This window comes from Oryzias melastigma, linkage group LG20 (genome assembly GCF_002922805.2).
Source record: "Oryzias melastigma strain HK-1 linkage group LG20, ASM292280v2, whole genome shotgun sequence".
Classification (NCBI taxonomy): domain Eukaryota; kingdom Metazoa; phylum Chordata; class Actinopteri; order Beloniformes; family Adrianichthyidae; genus Oryzias; species Oryzias melastigma.
Genome location: NC_050531.1, coordinates 10431011 through 10445306, shown reverse-complemented (window position 1 = coordinate 10445306; position 14296 = coordinate 10431011). Strand labels below are relative to the sequence as shown.

General features: G+C 37.3%; 1 protein-coding gene across 2 annotated transcripts in view; it reads left to right on the top strand.

The window, feature by feature from the left end:
- The first annotated feature begins 334 nt into the window (after positions 1 to 334).
- The window catches only part of ncoa2 (nuclear receptor coactivator 2), a 59227-nt gene continuing 45265 nt past the window's right edge, over positions 335 to 14296 (top strand). For both annotated transcript variants that reach the window (XM_024279970.2, XM_024279968.2), the window contains exon 1: positions 335 to 593. The gene's annotated coding sequence lies outside the window, so the exon portion shown is untranslated. The remainder of the gene's footprint in view (positions 594 to 14296) is intronic.

Here is a 14296-nt window from a genome sequence, read left to right as displayed (position 1 = left end):
ACTTTCTAATTTTCGTGAACCGACAATAAGCCCCTTTTGAGTTTAATAAACATGTACATTTTATATTATGAATAGACAAAATGAATATTTTTAATTTACAATTTTAAATTATTTTAGTCAGCCTTGACCCCTCTTCTTATGATACATTTAATAGCTAATATATAGCACTTTTTGTTTTTGTCGAACCACACAGTGGCAAGAAATGGGGGGTGTATTTAACCTAATTCTATATTAATTGGTTTACTTAAAAACATTTTTGGATTAAGTTGTCCGGATGTCAGACTGAATGGTGACATTGGAACAAATGAATCGAATCTAAAGTGCATTTTCCTAACAGGTAAACCGCGGCAGGATTGCATTCAACCCCCCCTCCGGCTGTAAGTGAGTTGCTGCTGCCGGAGCCCCGTGATGTGGTTGGTGTGGGGGAGGATAGCGGCTACCAGCCAGATAAACACACAGCATTGGTTTGCAGAGCAGGAGTTAACATGGCGGCACAGTTAGCCAGCAGAAATGTTGTTTTACTACTGCGAAGGTCAGAGCTCCTCGGGATAAACGGAATTTAACCAGCAGGACTCAGCCAAAACTACCAAACAGTAAGTATTTCAGAGCGTTTGTGTTAATTTTAGAGAAGTGTTTTGTCTGAAAAAATAAATATCTAGTATTCAGTGCAAAGAAGAGGTGCTCAATCTCGGCTGAGTGTGTGTGTGAGTGTGTCTGGCAGAGGCGTTAGCTTATTTAGCAAGTGCTAGCTTGTTGGCTGAGTTTACTGCTTGTGTCAATAGTGTTTTCTGCAGCAAACTCATTAAAGACAGCGGAATTGCAAATGACTTAATGCATAGCTCACGCGCCGCTTCTGTGTGGTGACGGCACGGACACGTGTATTTTAGATAATAAGTCAAACGTGGCGTGCATAACACTTTAACGTGTCATTATTATTATTGTTATTTGTGCTGAGTTAGCGAGTGACCGTACCCACAACACCGGACGAAGTTCGACAGTTTAGCAGCAACGTAGTTAGCAAGCTAAGTGCTAAGCTGAAATGCTAGTGTCACTCTGACAGAATAGGAGACTGCTCATCATCATGTGTTTGAGCGGGCTGCTAATGTTGTTTGTCGTGGTATGGATTCCCATTTTTAACTATTTGCCACATTGTGTATGATGAGGATATTTGTGCAAAGATTATTAGTATTTTTCCCTCTCTCTTTTGCTGCTGAACTAAAGATTCTCCTGTGTTTGCTCGGCGTCACGATGCGCTGACGACGTGCCTAACCAAACATGGCAACTTGCACGGACTCTTTAATTCCAGCGCAGGGACTAAAACGTCCACAAAATGTGTCTCAATAGTTGATTTTAACTGATGTTTTTGGATTTTAAGTTATAAAATAACATTTTTGCGTAATTGTTTCACACTTTCGTTTAAGTCAAGCCTATAAAAAAAACAAAAGTAGACGTACTGGAGGGCTTCAATGTAAACATTTTCCAGATTAATTCGCTTTAATCTTAACTGCTTAATCAATAAATCCAATTTAGATCACAAAATATACAGTGGTGACTATTAACTACATTTAGCTGTTTGATAGGTACTGGTTTTACGTACTTTATTGACACACCTTCATATTTTTGCAGTGTAAAAATGAACTACCATAGTATAATCTGCAAGAGAATCTTTTGCAAGCATGCATGATCAGTAAAAAGCTTCATCTCACATTCCAATTTTTTTTAAGTCAGACAAAAAAAAAAGTTTCCCTGTGACATGTACAGGTTAATTTAGAACTATTGCACATGCCTAGTGTCATTTGTGTTATGGGAGTCTATGGTAAAAGCAAAGACATCTAAAAATTGTGTCTCCTGCAATGATCCTCCTTTTGAGGTTTCTCTCGTGTGTTACATCTCAAGTGCAGTTCTCCCTTTCTAAAGCATTCTTCTGCTTCGCTGGTTCAGTACAATGCAGGCAGACAGTTTGTGTCATTTCAGTGAGTGAGCAATGCCAGAGGAACCTATCTTGTGGAACCAGTTGAGCAGCCCCTGTTGCATCACCCTGCCCACCTGATGGTGCGCAGTACTCGTCTCATCACTGATACAGGATCCAACATGAGTTTTTTGTGAACTTCATTGCTCGGGAGGAAATTTGATGCAACACATTTTAGTGACCTATTCATGTTGCCAAGTGGAAGTTATTGCAGAGAAGGTTACAGGATGTGAAAACGTTTTACCTCTTAACAAAAAGATGGATCAGTGATTTATGTGCTGCGGTACATATCAAGCAAAGGGAAACTGATGATGTCTTTGTGACTAAGGAATCTGAAGATGCACACAACATTCATTTCCTTTTTAAGAATATTAAGACATTAATGATTTCATAAATTGCTCTTTCCTTTCTCCGCAGACTCTGCTAATCAAAGAAATTGACTCAGAAGTTTACAAAGAAACAAAACATGTTTTTTTTTATTTTTTTATTTTGTGGATTTATATGCATGGAAAGGTAACTGGAAGTTTTTCTCACACTGAGGTGGGACAGTTTGTGGAATGGGTGTTTCCACCAAGTAATCTTGTGGTTCAGCAATTTTAGTTTTAGACCAAATGTGTAAGAAAATATTCTGTCATTGTTTGAGCACTGTCACTCTTGCTTTCTAGTTACAGCTGAAAGCAATTTTTGGAGCTGCCTCTGTCAGGCGTATAATTTTCTTTAGCTGTTTTAAAAACTTCTTGATACAGCAAGTAAGGATTATTTCCTTGTTAACCAAAGAAATATCCTTTCATGCACACTCGAAAGCAAAGTGGTCATCCTGTGTGCGCTGACTTTTGTCCTGTGATATGTTGCTTTGTTGCGTCAGAAGAGTGTCACAATAATCGTTTGACCCTTGTTCTGTTGGAGATTTTCAAGCTTGTGTATTACAACAGTATAAATATAAAATTAATTTGTCATTTTTAAGCATAATTGTAGTTTGAATATTTATTTTTTGAATGCAAACTCGAGCAAGGCTCTCTGTCTGGGCTGAATATTTAATTTGTATTATTTAGTGTTAGACAAAGCATGAAAGCAATATTATGCTATCAAGTTTTGCTACTTTATAACATAATTCTCTATATTTAAAGAGGCGTTTTAGCTAGTAATTTCAAAAATTTGTAATATGAGTGTGCATATAGCTTACTTGAAGAAAATGAAACAATCTGGTTTATTAAGCAAAGAATAATGACTCCCTAAGTTCCGTTCTAGTTATTGTTGTCCTACCACCAAAGGTGTGCCATCTTCACACCCTTCCCTGCCTAACATCGTTTTCTAGGAGTTTAAGTAAAGCAGGGAGTCTATGTCTCCATGTCTTATAAAATTTAAGCTAATACGCTCCTTCTACTATATTTTGAAACATTATTCTTGAAAATGCATAGGCTTAATTGGTTGTTTCCCTTGTAAATGTCTCTGCACTTATGAGTTCAACTGTAAACAACAATTCTCGATTAAAAACCCACTCCGTTTATCTTTTTATCTATTTTAAAGAGAAAAAAAACATTGGTCTTTTCATTATAATTAGGCCATTTTTAGGCAAACTGAAAAAAATGTCATATTCAAGGACATAGTTTCTGCAGAGCGGCAATAGTTCCTTAGAAATTCACCTCTGAGTTGTGGGCGAGATCAGTGGGGTGGAGGAAGCCTGCCCCTACTTCCCGACATCCATCTGTTTACATTCTTTCCCGCTAGCTTACAGCCCTTCACAACCCCAACCTCTGACTCCAACTAATGCCAAACAATATTGGGCCAGCTTGGACGAGGAAAAAAAAGATGTACATAGATTTGTCTACAAGCGGATGCATCAGAATGGAGTAGCCTCTACGTTACACCTAAAACTTCTTAGATATTGCATTTTTGCATCTCCTCCTAAATTTACAGCAATTTAAATAAACCCAGAAGTGCAATTTTAAGCCTAATTGTCTTTATATAGGTCTTGCATCATCAGAACAATGCTACATGAACATGTTAAAAACACTGTTTTCATCCGAGTGGGTCTTGAAGTTAGGCATAAAAAAGCTATTAAAAAAGATATTTGGAAAGAATCCAAACAAAAAAAATTAAAGTTTGCACTTTACAAGTGAAATGAATAACAACAGCAGCTAAACCCAATCATCTTACATCATCCTGTGGCTGTGTGAAATGTTTGTTTGCTTCAAACTCTAATAATGTTAGAAGTTTTATAGATACTATCTATGCAATTTAAAAAGCTATTTTACATTGTGACTTTAGATTTACCCACTGTGAGACATAAATGCAATAAAGCTAAATATACATGAGTTGTTAAAAAATAATAATGAAACATACTTGTAGTTTAAATCCAAACTTAACTTTCAAACTGCTTTGATATTACATGTCTAACACTTTTTTAAATATTCAAGTAGTATCAACGTGGCTTAATTTTATATAATGTGGAAAATGGGGTTCTCTGTTTTAGTTTTTTATTAAAGTCAGTCTGTGAATTGAAGCTTTTGCCGCTGTCTTTAACGAGCAGATTTTTATAGTTACTACGATCGTGCGTATAGAACATAAACATTCTATGATCTCACTTAAAACGACCTCATCAAACTCTGCAGTGTAATCCATGGAAGAGCAAGCAGGCATTTGCCTTCTGTGTCAGAACACACTGTCTGTCTTATCTGTCCATCAAAGGTGATATAAGATCTACAGTGTATTGTTGACATGATGCACCCTTCCCCCATTTTTTTTCTGTTTGGCTTGTCTCACTGGGCATCTCACCCAGCTTCTTTGCGTTTGTGTCGTCATGGAAACAGCAGTGTGACAGGTCTTGGGTGGGCGTGAGGGATGAGCTGTGGGGTAATGGCCAGGCTTTTACTGCTCAGAGAGAGGGAGAGGAGGGTGAATCAGCAGAAGAGAAATGTCTTAAGCGAGGAAGAGATGGTTGATGGAGAACCCAGAGAGCTTTGACATGGAAAAGGAGAAGTGGCTATGATTAACTCAGTCTCTGCTCCAAGACTTGTTATCTTTCTGTGTTATTAGCTGACCTCAAATCAGCCAGCCCCATCTGTCTGTGCCCAAAAAGGGCTTCTCCCTTGAACTGAAAGTGATGTTGTTTGATCTCCAAAATGATTCAGGTTTGCTGTCTAATAGGTAAATAGGTGAACTTGACTGCCGTGTTATTACTACTCTTTTATTTTACCGGTAATACCAAGCCCAAATGTGTTCACCTTTAGCCTGTCCAGGCTGTATTCAGTCAACTGGTGAACTGATAAGTTAATCTTTTAGTTTAAGATTATGTCTAATAAAATGAATGGAATGACTGCTTCTGGAAAAAACAATTTGTGTTTAATTGGTGATTGGAAAGGTTCTCCAAAAGTCACACTCCAGCTATATTTTTGTCTATTGTAAAATGGTTCCCAGTAGTCTTTTAATTATGATTGTGCAGTTTTTAGCCAAAACATAAAGACATTTTCTGCAGGAGCACATTAAACATTTGATTCTAGTTTGTGGGTAGGAGGAAGTAAGCTGCGCTAATTTCCCAGCATTCCTTTGTTTACACTCTTTCCTGCTAGCTTATAGCATCTCTACATGGTGCGGCGTCTGTGTTTATCTAATTTAGAATGTACAGGATAATGAGGGTTCATGAGATCTTTCAGAGACTCTTCCGGTAATGGTGGCTTCACTCCTGCTCTTCCGTGGTCTTCCTGTCTTTGTGACCCAATTTGAAGACTTGCTGCTGTCCCAAATTAACCAGAGAGGAGAAAGAAAAAAAAAATTATGGCAAATTTTTATTATTGTCTCGATAAAAATAAGAAGAATATCACAAAGTTGTCAGTTGTCAAGTTGGCAGTTGTCTATCTATCTATCAAAGTTTTGGAAGCCTGAGCAGGGTCCCTTCCAGCAGCAGCTCTTTGCTTGCCGACGTAGTGAGCGAGCTCCACTGGACCCTGGTCGGCATCCAGTCGACAGACTCGTGATATCTTGCCTTCACCCAACAATAGCCGGCACGGGCTCTGAACAACCCACCTCAGGTTAAGAAACGAAATGGTAGTTCAGGACCAAAACCCTTCCATTAGATTTGTATTCTACCTGTTGACTGAGTCACTGAAAACACCACGTGTCCAAAGCTGAGTCCCAGATTGGTAGAAATGATGCGGCGACCTCTGCAAAATTCTGATATTTGAACTATCGTCGCACCACTCAAATCACGCTCGGTGCAGGACCTCAGATCGTTCGTGTTTGTCCCATTGACTTAACATTGAATTTGGCTACCTCTGGCGAACAAATCGCGTTTGGTGTGAACGCAAGTGTAGGATTGTAGCGGAGAAAGGAGACTTTTGCCCACTCATGGCAGTTGCTCCATCACAAACCTGAGCTTTTTCAAACCTCTGTTTTAATCTCCTCCTCATCCAACATGATTTGAATCAAGAAATACTGAGAAACACAGTTTCAATCTTAAATAATGTCATAAATATCGTCCATTGTGAAAAAAAATGCTATAAGAACATGTTAAAAACACTAAAAACTTTAACTTTAATTTTAACAATATCCACCAAAGTAGAAGAAGATTTCCTGAGGAAAATGTTTTATATTCGTGTGAATAGAATACGTGTAATAAATGAGAAATTAGCTTTTTATTTTATTTTTTTTAATCAGCTTTCATTTCGCTTGCTACGCCTCTCACACATTAGTTGGCAAAGTGACGGTTGTTGCTTAACTGTAACGTATAGCATGGGTTTCACAACCAAAATACTAGACAAAAAAAAATTAAATAAGTATGCTCAAATTCTTACACTAGAAACCTGCTGTAAACCTTTTTCCTAAGAAAGGAATTCAAGGAATCACAATTCATAGATTTGATGACGCCTGATTGATCCGATATTGATTATTCATTTATTTTATCTGTTGTTTGAAAAAGGGATTAGCACAGTTTCACCACATACCATACCTCCATAGAGCCTCACTTGGGCTCTAAAGATCTTAAGGCATTCAAGAAATTTAATGTCGTCAATACAGCCTACTTATTTAGGTCAGCCACAGAAAAACAGATTGATCAATGAAACCAGAATATAAGGTGGGGTTTGTGTTTGTTTCTATAAAAAAGTTCCTGTAGCCAGCTTGTTCTGAATAGAGGAGGTTGTAGAGGTCTTTGGGCAATTCAAGGGTACTTCTAGTTTTATTTTGAGCTTGATATTAATGACTAATTATTACTTTTATAATTGAGGGACATCATAGTTTAGAAAACAGGGGAGTTTTCCCTCATAACTCAAGTAAAAACATACTCATTAAAAGTTATATTTGAACAAATATGGTGCTTAAGCCTAAAGTGAAATAGAAGCTCTCAATAAGGCAACAAAGCTGTACGAGAATATGGTTCTAGTTAAACATTGGGGGAATGGTATCTTAATTTGCGTGTGGGTGAAATGCCTTTCCCTCTGCCTTAGTTTATGGCACAGGGTTGCCAGCGTGTATCTGGCACTCTCCCAACTGCTCAGGGTGGAATCCTTGGCTGAGAAGGAGGGAGTACAAACTTTGATTGAGCAAGCTGTCTGCCTCAGTGGGATGGGCAGTGCAGGAATCTTCCCTGAGAAAAAATAAAACAGAAGTGCCATCTTGTTTAAAGGGGTTTATGTACACATTCCTAAGCAGCCTGGACCATGATTACATGACATTACGTATACAGAGAAGCTTCGTTTTTCACCCTCGTATCCCATTTCAGGTTTTACTTTGGACTCTTCCTATTTGTTTCGGCCTTTCTGCTGAATGAGCAGTTTCCCTTCGTGGCCTCAAGTGTAGTTTTCCATACGTCACCCTCGCTGAAATTTGGAAGGGATTCTCGTTTCCTTTTTTCTATATATGCTACATGTTAAATGTTATAAATGGTACTTTTTAGTCAATAGTCAGCAAATTTAAAAATAAACAGGTTAAATAATAAATTAGATACAATTATTATTTGGAAATAAAATGGTGCTGTAACTGTAAATGTTTCCTTACAATACATAAAGTAGCTTTGGAGATTTGATAGTAACTTATTACTTTAGGTTAAGTACAGTATTAAGCTACAAACATTTTTAAAAAGTAAGTCTGATTCAGCCTGGATTATTAACACTTATGTAGAAGAAAATTTATTTCAAAGTTTTCAATTAATAATATACATTCTTTTGAAAGCAATTCACTTTCTATTCAAATGTGCAGGTGTTTTTGTTTTTTTGATATTTATGTACTCAATTCTAAATTCTTGAAAATGAATTGTAGGAAGGCTTTAGCTTAAAATAATATTAGTCTAGACAAACGTAAGAAGCCGTGTTTCAGAAACAAGCTGTGCCTTTGCAGAACATGTCTGCAATTTCTTTAAATTTGTTAAATTCTAAACATTTTTCATTTAAAAATCTTTTATTTTGGGGTTTTTGATAGTTTTAGCTTGTAATTTTTGTGGAATTATTGGATATCTGGCACTTGTTGCATAAATACATGCTATATAGATTAGAGGAATACATGCTATATAGATTAGAGGTTTTAGCCTCAATATTTCAACTGTCCACTTAATCACATTAAAATGCGTGAACTCTAAGGATTTTTAACCATAAGAGTTTATTTGATCACATTACTAAGACGCTGTTAGAAAAAATATATCTTTATTTATATTGACTGCTTTTTAGGTTAACATGGTTTGCAAATGCCTTCATAAAATCAAATTTTCAATAAATGAAAAAGTGATTTCATTCACTCGTCTGTTTGATTGAATACATCAAAGACACAGGAGAGCTAGAAGAAAAATAATGAGAGTTTTTCCACCAACACAGTCAGTCTGTTCAAGTTTTGGAGTCTCCACTCAGTCTGGCTCACCTGTAGCTTTGCTCCTCTTTATTCTTTTCCTGGATAATCCTGGCAGATCTCAGACTTGCAAACTGTTCCATCATCACAGAAAAGATGAATAGTGTCTGTATTATCTATAGTATTGATGAAATATCAGTCATAAATATCCTACAGCCTCCGTCTTTCAGCTATTTTGGCATCAGAGAACCCCCCTCCCATTGGTTAGTGCACTATGAATGGGCCACATGGGCGGGACATTTACGCCTGAGTGGCCACTATGAATTGTCCAGAGTGAGACTGTGGCTTCTTTCCACACCAATACTATTGCAAGGAGCTTAAAGGCAGATACAGCTGGGTAGTGTAGATACGACTCCTTTCTGTATATTATACTATGACTTTATATATGAGAATGTATTGTTATTGTTATTGCTTTTGTTAAAAAAAGTTAATTTTGTATAATGTTATTTCCTCCTATGTGAGTTTAGACTCAGTGCAATACCTGCGGTGCATTTAGGCTCTCTGTGTTTTTCAGTTAACTTTAAATATAACTGTTCATACTTAAAAATATATATATATATATCTAACTGTTCATGTTAAAGTATTAGATCAGCTCAGAGTGGAATCAGCCAAAGATGTGCATTGAACGTGCCAACTGCATGTCTGTTTCAGCCTGGACTGGAAATGGATCTGACCTAACTACAGTCGGGTTGTTCTGCTATGTGAAGACAGTGAAGACTGGTTCACATTCTAAGCTTCATAGTCTCTACTACAAGTGTGTAGGAGATGTGAGGTGGCAGAGCCAAAGCTACAGGCTAGCTATAACCATGACTTCTTGAACCACATGAGCTTCATGTCAATTTAACAAAGTTTCTAACAATGCCTGAAAATGTGCTAAACTGGATGCAGGCTTCCATAAATGACACAGAGTATTTAACATATATATATGTTATATGCTGATATGTACACACATAAAGCTAAAAGATTTTTTAAATCAGAAGCAAGTGATGCTGCTTAGCCAGTTGCTGTTTATGGCCAAATACTTGGAAAATCTGATTCCTGGCAGATTGATTGCTGTATAGTGTTTTCTCTTATCTTGGGTGTTGTGTTCTTAAAATAATCCATAATGGACAACATCTGCAAAGCATTTATTTTATTTTTTAGTATTAAAATAGATCTTTACAGGTTTTAAACCACTCACAACATGCTTTATATAGTTTTTCAAGGCAAAAATTAACATTTTCCCACACTTCTTTCTTGCTTAAACACTGTCAAAGTTCTAACATTTGTAGTAAATAAGTCCACTATCAGGTAATGACACCAAAGATGTGCTAGAAATGTAACATTTATGTAAACTTTGCAACCTGAACGCATTCTGCACTGTAAAGCAGACTGGGCATGGAAGACACTGATTGACATTGATCTACTGCCAATCAGGGCGGTCAACACAATGTGTTATTTATTTATTTTTTTTTTAATTCCACTAAAAAAAAATCTGCAAGAAGTGAGCCACATTATAGTGAAGGACCCCTGTATTTTTAATGTGAAGTGTTGAATAAATGGTGTTTTGTTCAATGACGCAATGGGCTGATAATCTCTGATGTCACCCGAAAGATTTCAAACAGCAAAAATTAAAATAGGAAATCGGAGTTTTTTTTTTAAGAATTTGGGTGAATAATACTTCCGGAAATAGAATCTCTGCTGTTTTCCAAATACCTCCACATTATCATAATGTGATGCTGATCCTTTTACTACAGAGTGACAACTTTTACTGACATTAGCTGTTACCACACACTGGCTGTACTGTATCAGGGAAGGGAAAATGATTGCTAAACCTCCCCTGCTTCTTTTAAGTGATTCACAGACATCAAAGAGAAATATTACAACACCAAATCACTGTAGTTTCACACTTGAAGCTGACTCAGTTGACTGACAGCAGCCCCATTGTGATGAACGGGGTTTCTCCCTTCCTGCTCGTGCATTCCCATGATGCTTATTTTGTTTCTGTTACTACCCAGCAAGATGGTACAGAAGGCTAACAGAGGTGGGAATAAATACACTTGTGCGATAACGCACTTCACACTGCACAGCGGAGGGAAAAAAGAGTTTCAGTGATGCTGAGAACAGGCTTTTTAAATTGGGCCTTTTAATAGAAGTCATAGCAGGAGAGAAAGGATTAATTTCAGGTGTCATCATGCAGCTTTAATCCATTACAACATGCTGAAAATGAGTTAATATAACTCCATTATAATAATTTGCATTGTGACAGTGGCTTAATTGTTTTAAGTCAGAATGTATGCTGAACATAGGTCCAATTATAGCCTTTTTTAATAAGATTAACTTGGGAAAAAAAAATGTTTTCATTTATTTATCCAACTTGCCGTTTTTAACAAAGCCTAGTTTTGTTTAAGTCCCACTCCAATCTTCTTTTGATCTATTTTTAAAGTGTATCCAGTAGTCTTTTAATTATGATTACACAGCTGTACAGTTTTGAGCCAGATTCAAGTGCAGATGAGAAAAACAAAGACGAACATGGATCTATTCGTCTATGGGTGGATGCATCAAAATGGAGGGAACAGGAAGCTTGTGATTGGCCGTAGTGCCTTCTACATCATACTTTTCAAGGTTTTCCAACTGCATTTTTGCGTCACCGCAATTTGAATAAAGAAATTACTCAGAAATGCATTTTATGCTTAATTTTCTTTATATATATCCTACATTGTGAGAAAAATGCCACAGGAACATGTTAAAAAACACTTTTCACAGAAATGGGTCAATTTTGCAAGAGTGGACATTTCTGTTTAAGTCAAATCTTAGTATGTTCAGGACCAGTTTTCCAGCTTAGAACACCATCTGCAATATTAATAATTGCATATTTACGAGCAAACAAATTAAATGAAAACAGTCTTAGCTGCATGCAGGCTTTCTGTTTCTGTCTTTCATCCAGACTGAGAGATGACTGCAGAGAACAGAAGGATGCTAACGAGTTCTGGAAAAGCTAGGGAACACGTTACCGTGTGGTGATATCACATCCCATCATATGTGTTAGAAAGTAAGACCATAGGTGCGCTTTTCCTAAATGATTTATCATTTACTTAAATCAAAAGAACCTTTAACACATATTTAGATGGATGCAGGATGGGGATATCTTTACGTTTAGCTCATCAAACAACCATTTTTCTATCAGTTTACTTGTAATTTGTCACTAAGAGATAGTTATTCAGCGACTGGTAAAGTAAGGAGAAGATGGCGCTTCAGTTGGCCCTTTGCTATGTCTTGACCAATTACCTGTTCTCCTGTCAGAGTAGTAATAGTCTAATCAGGTAATGCTGAGGTTTAGGGTTAACACCATAAATGAGCTCCAAACATTACCATGCATGCATTTTAGTTTCAGTTTAGCAGAAAAAAAACCCCTTCATGGCCCCTCCCATTTAGTTTCATTTCTCTTTTTCTACTTCGAGTGGCATTTCACAGATTTGCCCTAGATGTGTATTTGCCATAAGACTATCATCTTCTCAGCTTTTGTATGGTGATGCGGTTGTTTTGGGAGATCCCTCACTCACCTCTTTACTTCCTGATTGTTCAGTTACTGCACTGCCTGGTGTCAAAAGGAAGCAACTTTATTATGAAATATGGCACACAATAAAAGATAATGAATTTAAAAAAAGCTTTGTCAAGCACCGAACCTGCATACTTGTTAAATGAGCTGTAAAGCCTCTTTAAACATTATATGTTCAGCTGTACAAATACGATTGTTCACTTAGTCTAACCTAAATTTTCATCTCTGTGGTTGTTTCTGAATATGTATATTTGCTTTTACTTGCCTTTTATGACTCATCTTTTACAACACAACTTACCAGTCTTGCGATTGCACTTGCATATTTGTGTACTGTTGCGATCAGATTAAGGAGCTGTCTGTTGTTACTTGAGCAACACGTTTTAAGTCACTTGGCAAGCCTAGCGATTACCTTTTCCACACATAAGTCTATATTGCACCAAAGTGGCATAAATCAAAGGGCGTCTGTCAACGTTTCAGCAAAGGAGGGCACACCTTAAAGGTATTAACATAAAAAAGACAGCTAACAGAAGACTTAGTCAGAACTGCTGTTGTTTTGTGTTTCAGCTTTATGACACTCAAAAGTCCATCCAGCATTTTACATCTTTATTTAAACCCAGGTAAAAGTGGGACAACAGTCTCAGCTGAGCGCTTTAAATCGCACTCTCCACAGCAACTACCGTATCCACAGTGGTTTTATGGGGCACCAGTGCCTTTTTTATGGGGGGTAAATGAATGGATTTACAGTGCGTTCCAAATTATTTTGCAAATATTTTTCTATTCAATGTAAAAGACAGCATCATTTTCAAGTCACTAACCATTAGAGTTTATATTAAAAGGTACTGAACAAACCTCCTGAAGATAACAGCATTTTTAATTCCATCCATCCATCTTCTTCCGCTTCATCCGGGACCGGGTCGCGGGGGCAGCAGTCTAAGCAAAGATGCCCAGACTTCCCTTTTTTAATTCAAAAATAAAATCCATAAAATGCACTGTTTTACAGTATTACACAACATTTTATAGATTCCAAAGACCAGAAAATGGTCATTTATTGAATTTACTGCACTAGGAGGTCATATTTACTTAAATCAAAAGCTATTCCAATCAAAAGATCAAGTTACATTTGAACATGGGACCTCTTATTTTGTAGCAGCTTTACAATTCTTTCATCCATTGAACTTGTGAGTTTTTTGGGAAGTTTCTGCTTGAATTTCTTTGTAGGATGTCAGAATAGCCTCCGTGAGCTACTGTTTGGATGTGAACTGCCCCCCCAGATATATTTTGCTTGAGGATGATCTAAAGGTTCTCAATAGGGTTGAAGTCAGGGGAGGACGGGGAGCACACCACCAGTTGTATCTTCTTTTAGGCTCATATCAGTCAATGATGCAGAGGTATTCCTGCAGTATGAAATGGTGCATTGTCATGCTTGAAAATGATTTTGTTACTGAAAGCACAGGTCTTGTTTTTGTACAACGGACAGAAGTGGTCAGTCAGACACTACATATTTTTCAGAGGTCATTTTCACACCTTCAGGGACCATAAAGGGGCCAACAAGCTTTCTCCTCATGATTCTGTCCCAAAACGCAACTCCGCCAACTCTTTGCTGACGTTGCAGCCTTATTGGGACATGCTGGACATCCACCAGCCACCCACTACTCTATCCATCTGGACCATCCAGGATTACACGGCACTCATCAGTAAACAAGACTGTTTGAAAATGATTCTCTATGTATGTCTGGGCCCACTGCAGCCGTTTCTGCTTGTGAGTGTTGCTTAATGCGGGCCGACTAGAAGGTTTGAGTATAACTGCAAGCCTCTGGAGCTGGGGTGCCCAATACGTCAGTTGCAATCGGTGAGTGTGTAGGTAGATTGCTGCCCATCAAAAAATGAATAAACAAAAAATAAATATATTTTAGAAAAATACCATCAGCGAATCACCATCCTAGTCATGAATATGTTAC